General features: G+C 35.1%; 1 long non-coding RNA gene across 1 annotated transcript; it reads right to left on the minus strand.

The window, feature by feature from the left end:
- Window positions 1-262: 262 nt before the first annotated feature.
- On the minus strand, window positions 263-11,228 carry LOC147840038 (uncharacterized). The gene is made up of 4 exons (XR_015513737.1): window positions 10,905-11,228; window positions 3,089-4,393; window positions 1,230-1,604; window positions 263-860 (listed from the first exon to the last, which is right to left on the minus strand). It is a non-coding gene; the product is annotated as an uncharacterized LOC147840038 (long non-coding RNA).
- Between the last annotated feature and the right edge of the window lie 3,039 nt (window positions 11,229-14,267).

The raw sequence follows: 14,267 nt of genomic DNA on the forward strand, positions 1-14,267 counted from the left end.
CAGAGACATAGATTTTCACTTGCAACTTGCTTTAACATGTTTAACAGTGCATGAAATGTTGTCTAAAACAAAAAAGAATGATGCATTTTATAGCTGGATCAGGTTTTATTACATTCTGAATTGGACGTTGAAAATGAGCTTATCTCAGCCAGCAGAGAGGTCAAATCACAGTAATGCAAACTCAGTCAGAGACATAGATTTTCACTTGCAACTTGCTTTAACATGTTTAACAGTGCATGAAATGTTGTCTAAAACAAAAAAGAATGATGCAATTTTATGGCTGGATCTGGTTTTATTACATTCTGAATTGGACGTTGAAAAAGAGCTTATCTCAGCCAGCAGAGAGGTCAAATCACAGTAATGCAAACTCAGTCAGAGACATAGATTTTCACTTGCAACTTGCTTTAACATGTTTAACAGTGCATGAAATGTTGTCTAAAACAAAAAAGAATGATGCATTTTATGGCTGGATCTGGTTTTATTACATTCTGAATTGGACGTTGAAAATGAGCTTATCTCAGCCAGCAGAGAGGTCAAATCACAGTAATGCAAACTCAGTCAGAGACATAGATTTTCACTTGCAACTTGCTTTAACATGTTTAACAGTGCATGAAATGTTGTCTAAAACAAAAAAGAATGATGCATTTTATAGCTAGATCAGGTTTTATTACATTCTGAATTGGACGTTGAAAATGAGCTTATCTCAGCCAGCAGAGAGGTCAAATCACAGTAATGCAAACTCAGTCAGAGACATAGATTTTTACTTGCAACTTGCTTTAACATGTTTAACAGTGCATGAAATGTTGTCTAAAACAAAAAAGAATGATGCATTTTATAGCTGGATCTGGTTTTATTACATTCTGAATTGGACGTTGAAAATGAGCTTATCTCAGCCAGCAGAGAGGTCAAATCACAGTATTGCAAACTCAGTCAGAGACATAGATTTTCACTTGCAACTTGCTTTAACATGTTTAACAGTGCATGAAATGTTGTCTAAAACAAAAAAGAATGATGCATTTTATGGCTGGATCTGTTTTTATCACTTTCTGAATTGGACGTTGAAAATGAGCTTATCTCAGCCAGCAGAGAGGTCAAATCACTGTAATGCAAACTCAGTCAGAGACATAGATTTTCACTTGCAACTTGCTTTAACATGTTTAACAGTGCATGAAATGTTGTCTAAAACAAAAAAGAATGATGCATTTTATAGCTGGATCAGGTTTTATTACATTCTGAATTGGACGTTGAAAATGAGCTTATCTCAGCCAGCAGAGAGGTCAAATCACAGTAATGCAAACTCAGTCAGAGACATAGATTTTCACTTGCAACTTGCTTTAACATGTTTAACAGTGCATGAAATGTTGTCTAAAACAAAAAAGAATGATGCATTTTATGGCTGGATCTGTTTTTATCACTTTCTGAATTGGACGTTGAAAATGAGCTTATCTCAGCCAGCAAAGAGGTCAAATCACAGTAATTCAAACTCAGTCAGAGACATAGATTTTCACTTGCAACTTGCTTTAACATGTTTAACAGTGCGTGAAATGTTGTCTAAAACAAAAAAGAATGATGCATTTTATGGCTGGATCTGTTTTTATCACTTTCTGAATCGGACGTTGAAAATGAGCTTATCTCAGCCAGCAGAGAGGTCAAATCACAGTAATGCAAAATCAGTCAGAGACATAGATTTTCACTTGCAACTTGCTTTAACATGTTTAACAGTGCATGAAATGTTGTCTAAAACAAAAAAGAATGATGCATTTTATAGCTGGATCAGTTTTTATTACATTCTGAATTGGACGTTGAAAATGAGCTTATCTCAGCCAGCAGAGAGGTCAAATCACAGTAATGCAAACTCAGTCAGAGACATAGATTTTCACTTGCAACTTGCTTTAACATGTTTAACAGTGCATGAAATGTTGTCTAAAACAAAAAAGAATGATGCATTTTATGGCTGGATCTGTTTTTATCACTTTCTGAATTGGACGTTGAAAATGAGCTTATCTCAGCCAGCAGAGAGGTCAAATCACAGTAATGCAAACTCAGTCAGATACATAGATTTTCACTTGCAACTTGCTTTAACATGTTTAACAGTGCATGAAATGTTGTCTAAAACAAAAAAGAATGATGCATTTTATGGCTGGATCTGGTTTTATTACATTCTGAATTGGACGTTGAAAATGAGCTTATCTCAGCCAGCAGAGAGGTCAAATCACAGTAATGCAAACTCAGTCAGAGACATAGATTTTCACTTGCAACTTGCTTTAACATGTTTAACAGTGCATGAAATGTTGTCTAAAACAAAAAAGAATGATGCAATTTTATGGCTGGATCTGGTTTTATTACATTCTGAATTGGACGTTGAAAAAGAGCTTATCTCAGCCAGCAGAGAGGTCAAATCACAGTAATGCAAACTCAGTCAGAGACATAGATTTTCACTTGCAACTTGCTTTAACATGTTTAACAGTGCATGAAATGTTGTCTAAAACAAAAAAGAATGATGCATTTTATGGCTGGATCTGGTTTTATTACATTCTGAATTGGACGTTGAAAATGAGCTTATCTCAGCCAGCAGAGAGGTCAAATCACAGTAATGCAAACTCAGTCAGAGACATAGATTTTCACTTGCAACTTGCTTTAACATGTTTAACAGTGCATGAAATGTTGTCTAAAACAAAAAAGAATGATGCATTTTATGGCTGGATCTGTTTTTATCACTTTCTGAAATGGACGTTGAAAATGAGCTTATCTCAGCCAGCAGAGAGGTCAAATCACAGTAATGCAAACTCAGTCAGAGACATAGATTTTCACTTGCAACTTGCTTTAACATGTTTAACAGTGCATGAAATGTTGTCTAAAACAAAAAAGAATGATGCATTTTATGGCTGGATCTGGTTTTATTACATTCTGAATTGGACGTTGAAAATGAGCTTATCTCAGCCAGCAGAGAGGTCAAACCACAGTAATGCAAACTCAGTCAGAGACATAGATTTTCACTTGCAACTTGCTTTAACATGTTTAACAGTGCATGAAATGTTGTCTAAAAAAAAAGAATGATGCATTTTATGGCTGGATCTGTTTTTATCACTTTCTGAATTGGACGTTGAAAATGAGCTTATCTCAGCCAGCAGAGAGGTCAAATCACAGTAATGCAAACTCAGTCAGGGACATAGATTTTCTCTTGCAACTTGCTTTAACATGTTTAACAGTGCATGAAATGTTGTCTAAAACAAAAAAGAATGATGCATTTTATGTCTGGATCTATTTTTATCACTTTCTGAATTGGACGTTGAAAATGAGCTTATCTCAGCCAGCAGAGAGGTCAAATCACAGTAATTCAAACTCAGTCAGAGACATAGATTTTCACTTGCAACTTGCTTTAACATGTTTAACAGTGCATGAAATGTTGTCTAAAACAAAAAAGAATGATGCATTTTATAGCTGGATCTGGTTTTATTACATTCTGAATTGGACGTTGAAAATGAGCTTATTTCAGCCAGCAGAGAGGTCAAATCACAGTAATGCAAACTCAGTCAGAGACATAGATTTTCACTTGCAACTTGCTTTAACATGTTTAACAGTGCATGAAATGTTGTCTAAAACAAAAAAGAATGATCCATTTTATGGCTGGATCTGGTTTTATTACATTCTGAATTGGACGTTGAAAATGAGCTTATCTCAGCCAGCAGAGAGGTCAAATCACAGTAATGCAAACTCAATCAGAGACATAGATTTTCACTTGCAACTTGCTTTAACATGTTTAACAGTGCATGAAATGTTGTCTAAAACAAAAAAGAATGATGTATTTTATAGCTGGATCTGGTTTTATTACATTCTGAATTGGACGTTGAAAATGAGCTTATCTCAGCCAGCAGAGAGGTCAAATCACAGTAATGCAAACTCAGTCAGAGACATAGACTTTCACTTGCAACTTGCTTTAACATGTTTAACAGTGCATGAAATTTTGTCTAAAACTAAAAAGAATGATGCATTTTATGGCTGGATCTGTTTTTATCACTTTCTGAATTGGACGTTGAAAATGAGCTTATCTCAGCCAGCAGATAGGTCAAATCACAGCAATGCAAACTCAGTCAGAGACATAGATTTTCACTTGCAACTTGCTTTAACATGTTTAACAGTGCATGAAATGTTGTCTAAAACAAAAAAAAATGATGCATTTTATGGCTGGATCTGGTTTTATTACATTCTGAATTGGACGTTGAAAATGAGCTTATCTCAGCCAGCAGAGAGGTCAAATCACAGTAATGCAAACTCAGTCAGAGACATAGATTTTCACTTGCAACTTGCTTTAACATGTTTAACAGTGCATGAAATGTTGTCGAAAACGAAAAAGAATGATCCATTTTATGGCTGGATCTGTTTTTATCACTTTCTGAATTGGACGTTGAAAATGAGCTTATCTCAGCCAGCAGAGAGGTCAAATCACAGTAATGCAAACTCAGTCAGAGACATAGATTTTCACTTGCAACTTGCTTTAACATGTTTAACAGTGCATGAAATGTTGTCTAAAACAAAAAAGAATGATGCATTTTATAGCTGGATCAGGTTTTATTACATTCTGAATTGGACGTTGAAAATGAGCTTATCTCAGCCAGCAGAGAGGTCAAATCACAGTAATGCAAACTCAGTCAGAGACATAGATTTTCACTTGCAACTTGCTTTAACATGTTTAACAGTGCATGAAATGTTGTCTAAAACAAAAAAGAATGATGCATTTTATGGCTGGATCAGGTTTTATTACATTCTGAGGTCCCACTTTATATTAAGTGGCCTTAACTAATATGTACTTACACAGGAGTTAATAGTTTGTTACAATTTACTTATTGTGTAAATACATGTATTTACTGAGTACTTATGCTTGATTAAATACATGTATGTAATTAAATCTGTAATTAACTTTTGTAAATACATTTGTAAATACACTGTTGACCATCCCTTACACCTTAACCCATCCTTAAACCTACCCATACCACTAAACCTGTTTATAACCCAACCTCTATCCCAACTCAAAATCATCACAAGTGTTCTCAAATACATTATAAACACATTAAGTACATTGTATTTATTTTTTGATGTAAGTACATAGTAGTCAAGGACACTTAATATAAAGTGGGACCCATTCTGAATTGGACGTTGAAAATGAGCTTATCTCAGCCAGCAGAGAGGTCAAATCACAGTAATGCAAACTCAGTCAGAGACATAGATTTTCACTTGCAACTTGCTTTAACATGTTTAACAGTGCATGAAATGTTGTCTAAAACAAAAAAAAATGATGCATTTTATGGCTGGATCAGGTTTTATTACATTCTGAATTGGACGTTGAAAATGAGCTTATCTCAGCCAGCAGAGAGGTCAAATCACAGTAATGCAAACTCAGTCAGAGACATAGATTTTCACTTGCAACTTGCTTTAACATGTTTAACAGTGCATGAAATGTTATCTAAAACAAAAAAGAATGATGCATTTTATAGCTGGATCAGGTTTTATTACATTCTGAATTGGACGTTGAAAATGAGCTTATCTCAGCCAGCAGAGAGGTCAAATCACAGTAATGCAAACTCAGTCAGAGACATAGATTTTCACTTGCAACTTGCTTTAACATGTTTAACAGTGCATGAAATGTTGTCTAAAACAAAAAAGAATGATGCATTTTATAGCTGGATCTGGTTTTATTACATTCCGAATTGGACGTTGAAAATGAGCTTATCTCAGCCAGCAGAGAGGTCAAATCACAGTAATGCAAACTCAGTCAGAGACATAGATTTTCACTTGCAACTTGCTTTAACATGTTTAACAGTGCATGAAATGTTGTCTAAAACAAAAAAGAATGATGCATTTTATAGCTGGATCAGGTTTTATTACATTCTGAATTGGACGTTGAAAATGAGCTTATCTCAGCCAGCAGAGAGGTCAAATCACAGTAATGCAAACTCAGTCAGAGACATAGATTTTCACTTGCAACTTGCTTTAACATGTTTAACAGTGCATGAAATGTTGTCTAAAACAAAAAAGAATGATGCATTTTATGGCTGGATCTGGTTTAATTACATTCTGAATTGGACGTTGAAAATGAGCTTATCTCAGCCAGCAGAGAGGTCAAATCACAGTAATGCAAACTCAGTCAGAGACATAGATTTTCACTTGCAACTTGCTTTAACATGTTTAACAGTGCATGAAATGTTGTCTAAAACAAAAAAGAATGATGCATTTTATAGCTGGATCAGGTTTTATTACATTCTGAATTGGACGTTGAAAATGAGCTTATCTCAGCCAGCAGAGAGGTCAAATCTCAGTAATGCAAACTCAGTCAGAGACATAGATTTTCACTTGCAACTTGCTTTAACATGTTTAACAGTGCATGAAATGTTGTCTAAAACAAAAAAGAATGATGCATTTTATGGCTGGATCTGTTTTTATCACTTTCTGAAATGGACGTTGAAAATGAGCTTATCTCAGCCAGCAGAGAGGTCAAATCACAGTAATGCAAACTCAGTCAGAGACATAGATTTTCACTTGCAACTTGCTTTAACATGTTTAACAGTGCATGAAATGTTGTCTAAAACAAAAAAAGAATGATGCATTTTATGGCTGGATCTGGTTTTATTACATTCTGAATTGGACGTTGAAAATGAGCTTATCTCAGCCAGCAGAGAGGTCAAATCACAGTAATGCAAACTCAGTCAGAGACATAGATTTTCACTTGCAACTTGCTTTAACATGTTTAACAGTGCATGAAATGTTGTCTAAAACAAAAAAGAATGATGCATTTTATGGCTGGATCTGGTTTTATTACATTCTGAATTGGACGTTGAAAATGAGCTTATCTCAGCCAGCAGAGAGGTCAAATCACAGTAATGCAAACTCAGTCAGAGACATAGATTTTCACTTGCAACTTGCTTTAACATGTTTAACAGTGCATGAAATGTTGTCTAAAACAAAAAAGAATGATGCATTTTAGTAGCTGGATCTGGTTTTATCACATTCTGAATTGAACGTTGAAAATGAGCTTTTCAGAGCCAGCAGAGGTCAATATAAGCAGTAATGCAAACTCAGTCAGAGACATAGATTTTCACTTGCAACTTGCTTTAACATGTTTAACAGTGCATGAAATGGTGTCTAAAACAAAAAGAATGATGCATTTTAGTGGCTGGATCTGGTTTTATCACATTCTGAATTGAACGTTGAAAATGAGCTTTTCAGAGCCAGCAGAGGTCAAAATAAGCAGTAATGAACTCAGTCAGCGACTTAGATTTTCACTTGCAACTTGCTTTAACATGTTTAACAGTGCATGAATTGTTGTCTAAAACAAAAAAGAATGATGCATTTTATGGCTGGATCTGTTTTTATCACTTTCTGAATTGGACGTTGAAAATGAGCTTATCTCAGCCAGCAGAGAGGTCAAATCACAGGAATGCAAACTCAGTCAGAGACATAGATTTTCACTTGCAACTTGCTTTAACATGTTTAACAGTGCATGAATTGTTGTCTAAAACAAAAAAGAATGATGCATTTTATGGCTGGATCTGTTTTTATCACTTTCTGAATTGGACGTTGAAAATGAGCTTATCTCAGCCAGCAGAGAGGTCAAATCAAAGTAAAGCAAACTCAGTCAGAGACATAGATTTTCACTTGCAACTTGCTTTAACATGTTTAACAGTGCATGAAATGTTGTCTAAAACAAAAAAGAATGATGCATTTTATGGCTGGATCTGGTTTTATTACATTCTGAATTGGACGTTGAAAATGAGCTTATCTCAGCCAGCAGAGAGGTCAAATCACAGTAATGCAAACTCAGTCAGAGACATAGATTTTCACTTGCAACTTGCTTTAACATGTTTAACAGTGCATGAAATGTTGTCTAAAACAAAAAAGAATGATGCATTTTATGGCTGGATCTGGTTTTATTACATTCTGAATTGGACGTTGAAAATGAGCTTATCTCAGCCAGCAGAGAGGTCAAATCACAGTAATGCAAACTCAGTCAGAGACATAGATTTTCACTTGCAACTTGCTTTAACATGTTTAACAGTGCATGAAATGTTGTCTAAAACAAAAAAAAATGATGCATTTTATAGCTCGATCAGGTTTTATTACATTCTGAATTGGACGTTGAAAATGAGCTTATCTCAGCCAGCAGAGAGGTCAAATCACAGTAATGCAAACTCAGTCAGAGACATAGATTTTCACTTGCAACTTGCTTTAACATGTTTAACAGTGCATGAAATGTTGTCTAAAACAAAAAAGAATGATGCATTTTATAGCTGGATCAGGTTTTATTACATTCTGAATTGGACGTTGAAAATGAGCTTATCTCAGCCAGCAGAGAGGTCAAATCACAGTAATGCAAACTCAGTCAGAGACATAGATTTTCACTTGCAACTTGCTTTAACATGTTTAACAGTGCATGAAATGTTGTCTAAAACAAAAAAGAATGATGCATTTTATGGCTGGATCTGGTTTAATTACATTCTGAATTGGACGTTGAAAATGAGCTTATCTCAGCCAGCAGAGAGGTCAAATCACAGTAATGCAAACTCAGTCAGAGACATAGATTTTCACTTGCAACTTGCTTTAACATGTTTAACAGTGCATGAAATGTTGTCTAAAACAAAAAAGAATGATGCATTTTATAGCTGGATCAGGTTTTATTACATTCTGAATTGGACGTTGAAAATGAGCTTATCTCAGCCAGCAGAGAGGTCAAATCTCAGTAATGCAAACTCAGTCAGAGACATAGATTTTCACTTGCAACTTGCTTTAACATGTTTAACAGTGCATGAAATGTTGTCTAAAACAAAAAAGAATGATGCATTTTATGGCTGGATCTGTTTTTATCACTTTCTGAAATGGACGTTGAAAATGAGCTTATCTCAGCCAGCAGAGAGGTCAAATCACAGTAATGCAAACTCAGTCAGAGACATAGATTTTCACTTGCAACTTGCTTTAACATGTTTAACAGTGCATGAAATGTTGTCTAAAACAAAAAAGAATGATGCATTTTATGGCTGGATCTGGTTTTATTACATTCTGAATTGGACGTTGAAAATGAGCTTATCTCAGCCAGCAGAGAGGTCAAATCACAGTAATGCAAACTCAGTCAGAGACATAGATTTTCACTTGCAACTTGCTTTAACATGTTTAACAGTGCATGAAATGTTGTCTAAAACAAAAAAGAATGATGCATTTTATGGCTGGATCTGGTTTTATTACATTCTGAATTGGACGTTGAAAATGAGCTTATCTCAGCCAGCAGAGAGGTCAAATCACAGTAATGCAAACTCAGTCAGAGACATAGATTTTCACTTGCAACTTGCTTTAACATGTTTAACAGTGCATGAAATGTTGTCTAAAACAAAAAAGAATGATGCATTTTAGTAGCTGGATCTGGTTTTATCACATTCTGAATTGAACGTTGAAAATGAGCTTTTCAGAGCCAGCAGAGGTCAATATAAGCAGTAATGCAAACTCAGTCAGAGACATAGATTTTCACTTGCAACTTGCTTTAACATGTTTAACAGTGCATGAAATGGTGTCTAAAACAAAAAGAATGATGCATTTTAGTGGCTGGATCTGGTTTTATCACATTCTGAATTGAACGTTGAAAATGAGCTTTTCAGAGCCAGCAGAGGTCAAAATAAGCAGTAATGAACTCAGTCAGCGACTTAGATTTTCACTTGCAACTTGCTTTAACATGTTTAACAGTGCATGAATTGTTGTCTAAAACAAAAAAGAATGATGCATTTTATGGCTGGATCTGTTTTTATCACTTTCTGAATTGGACGTTGAAAATGAGCTTATCTCAGCCAGCAGAGAGGTCAAATCACAGGAATGCAAACTCAGTCAGAGACATAGATTTTCACTTGCAACTTGCTTTAACATGTTTAACAGTGCATGAATTGTTGTCTAAAACAAAAAAGAATGATGCATTTTATGGCTGGATCTGTTTTTATCACTTTCTGAATTGGACGTTGAAAATGAGCTTATCTCAGCCAGCAGAGAGGTCAAATCAAAGTAAAGCAAACTCAGTCAGTGACATAGATTTTCACTTGCAACTTGCTTTAACATGTTTAACAGTGCATGAAATGTTGTCTAAAACAAAAAAGAATGATGCATTTTATGGCTGGATCTGGTTTTATTACATTCTGAATTGGACGTTGAAAATGAGCTTATCTCAGCCAGCAGAGAGGTCAAATCACAGTAATGCAAACTCAGTCAGAGACATAGATTTTCACTTGCAACTTGCTTTAACATGTTTAACAGTGCATGAAATGTTGTCTAAAACAAAAAAGAATGATGCATTTTATGGCTGGATCTGGTTTTATTACATTCTGAATTGGACGTTGAAAATGAGCTTATCTCAGCCAGCAGAGAGGTCAAATCACAGTAATGCAAACTCAGTCAGAGACATAGATTTTCACTTGCAACTTGCTTTAACATGTTTAACAGTGCATGAAATGTTGTCTAAAACAAAAAAGAATGATGCATTTTATAGCTGGATCAGGTTTGATTACATTCCGAATTGGACGTTGAAAATGAGCTTATCTCAGCCAGCAGAGAGGTCAAATCACAGTAATGCAAACTCAGTCAGAGACATAGATTTTCACTTGCAACTTGCTTTAACATGTTTAACAGTGCATGAAATGTTGTCTAAAACAAAAAAGAATGATGCATTTTATGGCTGGATCTGTTTTTATCACTTTCTGAACTGGACGTTGAAAATGAGCTTATCTCAGCCAGCAGAGAGGTCAAATCACAGTAATGCAAACTCAGTCAGAGACATAGATTTTCACTTGCAACTTGCTTTAACATGTTTAACAGTGCATGAAATGTTGTCTAAAACAAAAAAGAATGATGCATTTTATGGCTGGATCTGGTTTTATTACATTCTGAATTGGACGTTGAAAATGAGCTTATCTCAGCCAGCAGAGAGGTCAAATCACAGTAATGCAAACTCAGTCAGAGACATAGATTTTCACTTGCAACTTGCTTTAACATGTTTAACAGTGCATGAAATTTTGTCTAAAACAAAAAAGAATGATGCATTTTATGGCTGGATCTGGTTTTATTACATTCTGAATTGGACGTTGAAAATGAGCTTATCTCAGCCAGCAGAGAGGTCAAATCACAGTAATGCAAACTCAGTCAGAGACATAGATTTTCACTTGCAACTTGCTTTAACATGTTTAACAGTGCATGAAATGTTGTCTAAAACAAAAAAGAATGATGCATTTTATGGCTGGATCTGGTTTTATTACATTCTGAATTGGACTTTGAAAATGAGCTTATCTCAGCCAGCAGAGAGGTCAAATCACAGTAATGCAAACTCAGTCAGAGACATAGATTTTCACTTGCAACTTGCTTTAACATGTTTAACAGTGCATGAAATGTTGTCTAAAACAAAAAAGAATGATGCATTTTATAGCTGGATCAGATTTAATTACATTCCGAATTGGACGTTGAAAATGAGCTTATCTCAGCCAGCAGAGAGGTCAAATCACAGTAATGCAAACTCAGTCAGAAACATAGATTTTCACTTGCAACTTGCTTTAACATGTTTAACAGTGCGTGAAATGTTGTCTAAAACAAAAAAGAATGATGCATTTTATGGCTGGATCTGTTTTTATCACTTTCTGAATCGGACGTTGAAAATGAGCTTATCTCAGCCAGCAGAGAGGTCAAATCACAGTAATGCAAACTCAGTCAGAGACATAGATTTTCACTTGCAACTTGCTTTAACATGTTTAACAGTGCATGAAATGTTGTCTAAAACAAAAAAGAATGATGCATTTTATAGCTGGATCAGATTTGATTACATTCCGAATTGGACGTTGAAAATGAGCTTATCTCAGCCAGCAGAGAGGTCAAATCACAGTAATGCAAACTCAGTCAGAGACATAGATTTTCACTTGCAACTTGCTTTAACATGTTTAACAGTGCGTGAAATGTTGTCTAAAACTAAAAAGAATGATGCATTTTATGGCTGGATCTGTTTTTATCACTTTCTGAATCGGACGTTGAAAATGAGCTTATCTCAGCCAGCAGAGAGGTCAAATCACAGTAATGCAAACTCAGTCAGAGACATAGATTTTCACTTGCAACTTGCTTTAACATGTTTAACAGTGCATGAAATGTTGTCTAAAACAAAAAAGAATAATGCATTTTATGGCTGGATCTGGTTTTATTACATTCTGAATTGGACGTTGAAAATGAGCTTATCTCAGCCAGCAGAGAGGTCAAATCACAGTAATGCAAACTCAGTCAGAGACATAGATTTTCACTTGCAACTTGCTTTAACATGTTTAACAGTGCATGAAATGTTGTCTAAAACAAAAAAGAATGATGCATTTTATAGCTGGATCTGGTTTTATTACATTCCGAATTGGACGTTGAAAATGAGCTTATCTCAGCCAGCAGAGAGGTCAAATCACAGTAATGCAAACTCAGTCAGAGACATAGATTTTCACTTGCAACTTGCTTTAACATGTTTAACAGTGCATGAAATGTTGTCTAAAACAAAAAAGAATGATGCATTTTATGGCTGGATCTGGTTTTATTACATTCTGAATTGGACGTTGAAAATGAGCTTATCTCAGCCAGCAGAGAGGTCAAATCACAGTAATGCAAACTCAGTCAGAGACATAGATTTTCACTTGCAACTTGCTTTAACATGTTTAACAGTGCATGAAATGTTGTCTAAAACAAAAAAGAATGATGCATTTTATGGCTGGATCTGGTTTTATTACATTCTGAATTGGACGTTGAAAATGAGCTTATCTCAGCCAGCAGAGAGGTCAAATCACAGTAATGCAAACTCAGTCAGAGACATAGATTTTCACTTGCAACTTGCTTTAACATGTTTAACAGTGCATGAAATGTTGTCTAAAACAAAAAAGAATGATGCATTTTATAGCTGGATCAGGTTTTATTACATTCTGAATTGGACGTTGAAAATGAGCTTATCTCAGCCAGCAGAGAGGTCAAAACACAGTAATGCAAACTCAGTCAGATACATAGATTTTCACTTGCAACTTGCTTTAACATGTTTAACAGTGCATGAAATGTTGTCTAAAACAAAAAAGAATGATGCAATTTTATGGCTGGATCTGGTTTTATTACATTCTGAATTGGACGTTGAAAAAGAGCTTATCTCAGCCAGCAGAGAGGTCAAATCACAGTAATGCAAACTCAGTCAGAGACATAGATTTTCACTTGCAACTTGCTTTAACATGTTTAACAGTGCATGAAATGTTGTCTAAAACAAAAAAGAATGATGCATTTTATGGCTGGATCTGGTTTTATTACATTCTGAATTGGACGTTGAAAATGAGCTTATCTCAGCCAGCAGAGAGGTCAAATCACAGTAATGCAAACTCAGTCAGAGACATAGATTTTCACTTGCAACTTGCTTTAACATGTTTAACAGTGCATGAAATGTTGTCTAAAACAAAAAAGAATGATGCATTTTATAGCTAGATCAGGTTTTATTACATTCTGAATTGGACGTTGAAAATGAGCTTATCTCAGCCAGCAGAGAGGTCAAATCACAGTAATGCAAACTCAGTCAGAGACATAGATTTTTACTTGCAACTTGCTTTAACATGTTTAACAGTGCATGAAATGTTGTCTAAAACAAAAAAGAATGATGCATTTTATAGCTGGATCTGGTTTTATTACATTCTGAATTGGACGTTGAAAATGAGCTTATCTCAGCCAGCAGAGAGGTCAAATCACAGTATTGCAAACTCAGTCAGAGACATAGATTTTCACTTGCAACTTGCTTTAACATGTTTAACAGTGCATGAAATGTTGTCTAAAACAAAAAAGAATGATGCATTTTATGGCTGGATCTGTTTTTATCACTTTCTGAATTGGACGTTGAAAATGAGCTTATCTCAGCCAGCAGAGAGGTCAAATCACAGTAATGCAAACTCAGTCAGAGACATAGATTTTCACTTGCAACTTGCTTTAACATGTTTAACAGTGCATGAAATGTTGTCTAAAACAAAAAAGAATGATGCATTTTATAGCTGGATCAGGTTTTATTACATTCTGAATTGGACGTTGAAAATGAGCTTATCTCAGCCAGCAGAGAGGTCAAATCACAGTAATGCAAACTCAGTCAGAGACATAGATTTTCACTTGCAACTTGCTTTAACATGTTTAACAGTGCATGAAATGTTGCCTAAAACAAAAAAGAATGATGCATTTTATGGCTGGATCTGTTTTTATCACTTTCTGAATTGGAC

Source organism: Danio rerio, chromosome 17, assembly GCF_052040795.2.
Source record: "Danio rerio strain M-AB ecotype USA chromosome 17, GRCz13ab, whole genome shotgun sequence".
NCBI classification, from domain to species: Eukaryota; Metazoa; Chordata; class Actinopteri; order Cypriniformes; family Danionidae; genus Danio; species Danio rerio.